We start from the raw sequence: 2,925 nt of genomic DNA on the forward strand, positions 1-2,925 counted from the left end.
TACACACAACCGACACACACCACACACCACACACACACACACACACACACACACAACACATAGATTAATAATATTATATATATATATATATATATTATATATTAATATATATACACATATATATATATACATAATATATTTTATATATATAATATAGATCTATATATATATATTATATATACATATACTGTTTTAAAATCGGCAGAGATAGTTTCTCCTAATTGTTGGAACTGCGAGTTTGAGAAGGAGCCTGGGGATCCACTCAACTTTTTTTATTTTCCTCCTGACAAACTCTACACCAATGCTTAAATTATAGACAGAAACGACAATTCCATACCACATGCCGTCGCGTGGGTTATCAAGGGGCGCGTTAGTTAGTGGGCAACCAGCTGGACAATGTTTAAACATCATCTGAAGACAAAGAAGATAAAGAAAACAGGTCCATTAAGAAACCATTAAAAAATCGGAACGTGGAACGTAAGGAAATGAAAGAGATGGGTAAATTTACATCTGTCTGTAACGAAATGGTAGTATACAACTTCAAATACATAGGAATTCAGTGAGACAATTGGACAAAAGTAATGGAAGTTTCAAAACTAAAGAACACAAGACCGTTCTTTTTTCTGGAAAAAGAAGAAGGAAATATAGTCCACGGAGTTTGCTATGATTCTCACGAAAAAAACTGCAAATGCACTAATTGGGTACAGCCCAATAAATATCGCATTTAAAAGTCAGATACAGCAAAAACCTCATAATATGAGTATTATACAATGCTACGCACCAACCACTATTGCAAGTGATGAAGACATGGAATTTTTTTATACTCGCTCCAAGAATACTTAGACACAATCCCTAACAGAGATTAAAAATAATCCATGGAGTACCTCAACCCAAAGTAGGAAAAAATACTCTAAAAAATTACACCTGTGGAAAATTCGAAATTCGCCTTGGAGATATAAAGAAAGAGGTAAGATTTTATGAATTCTGTAGTAACAACTATTTAGTTAGAGCCAATACTGTTCCAACACACCCAGACACTTTGTACACGTGGTTTTACAGCGACCAAAGAACAGCGCAACCACATTGACTACATTGTGCTGAAACAAAATGGAAGAGTTGTCATAAAAAAATTCCAAAACAAGACCTGGTGCCCCGACTGCAACAGTGACCACCAACTACTACTATCGACCTTTAAAATAAGACTCAAAAAGGATGGAGCGTCCACACCCCCTCTAAAGCCTCGACTAACAAAACTCTTTAACAAGTACAAATTGCAAGTGTCAAACAATTTTGAAATCTCAATCAATGTGTGAAGGATGATGAACACCAAATGAGTTGTGGGAGAGAAGGAAAAGAACTCTTGCTGAGCCTGCTTAATGAAACTATCGCCAAAAAGAAAAAGACCCTAATTCCCCTGGATATCTGAAAATACACTAAGTGAAATTGAAACAAAAGATGCCTAAAATAAAAAGGTATCAATAATCCAGTTGAAAAAGTATTTACAAAAAAACAAAATACAAAAATTCAAAGATTATTGCGACCAAGATAAGGAAAAATATTTAAATGACATTGCCAGAGAATTGAAAACTGTTCTTATCAATAAGACAACTAAGAACTCTACCATGAGTACGAAACATCACAACGAAATTTAAACCTACAATGACACTCTCAAAAACTGGAAGATGGACTTTGTTTTATGTGAGGGAAAAGAAGTCAAAGATAATGGAATTCCTATTGTTCCAACTTATACAAAAGAATAAAAATCTAACAACAACATTAATTAGACGCAATGACAGCGATGGAGAGAACCCACCGCCACTGCTGACGAAGTTATAGAAAGCCATAAAGAAGTAAAGGAATAACAAGAGCCCCGGAATAGATGAAATAACAGCAGAACTAATTAAGAATGCTGGCGAAAGTGGTGAATACTTCTCTCAAACTCTGTACAAAATATGGAATGAAAGAAATGTCAGAAACTGGGTTGAAAATCATTCTTTACTCCCATACCTTAAAAAGGGTGACGCACTTCCAAATGCAACAATAATAGGAACAATTGCCTTAATAAGTCACTAGCAGCAAAATTTTGTTGAAAATTAAATTGCTTGAAAAATGAGTTGAAGTTAAGAGAGGAAATTGCAGACGAACAGCGGGTTTTCGCCCTGGAAAAGGTACCAGAAACAGATTCGAAACTTAAATGATCCATAGAGAAAAACAGAGAACATCAAAAAGACCTATACCTTGTTTCATCGATTCTGTGAAAGCTTTTGATACTCGGTGATCACGATTCCTCTGGAATAACATGTACGATATGAAGTTTCCCAAACCATCATCCATTATAAAAGCCTTGTGATGACCAACAACAAGCAGCTGTACGACCACTTATGGGTTAACAGAATGGTTCTAGTCAACAAGGGTTACGACAGGGTTGCATCTGTCTCCGCACCTCTTTAATATATATTGCTAAACATTTAGAGTGTGCTCTAGAGAATTTTGAAGGAACTGTGGATGTGAGGATACAAATATCAAATCTGAGGTACCGCCGGGGGGGGGGATATATAGTTTTTGATTGCCAGCAGTATCACTGAACTACAACAACTACTAGATAAGATAAGAGCAAGCGAACAGGGCTGGCTTTTTTCTTAATGCCAAGAAAACTAGATCATGAAGATTTAAAGATAACGCATGACAATGATGAACATGTTTACAATCAATGGAATGATTGTGGAAAAATGTGAAAGAGTTCACTTATCTTGGGAGCTGTTTTAACTAATACATATGATGATTCACCGAGATAAAAAGAATATTAGCCATTGCCAAAGCGCCACAATTGCTCTCAATAACATCTGGAAAGACCGAAGCATTACCTTACGGACAGCTGAGGTTATTGAACTCATAGTTTTCCAATTGCATCATATGGTTTCTGAG

Source organism: Penaeus monodon, chromosome 12, assembly GCF_015228065.2.
Source record: "Penaeus monodon isolate SGIC_2016 chromosome 12, NSTDA_Pmon_1, whole genome shotgun sequence".
Taxonomy (NCBI): domain Eukaryota; kingdom Metazoa; phylum Arthropoda; class Malacostraca; order Decapoda; family Penaeidae; genus Penaeus; species Penaeus monodon.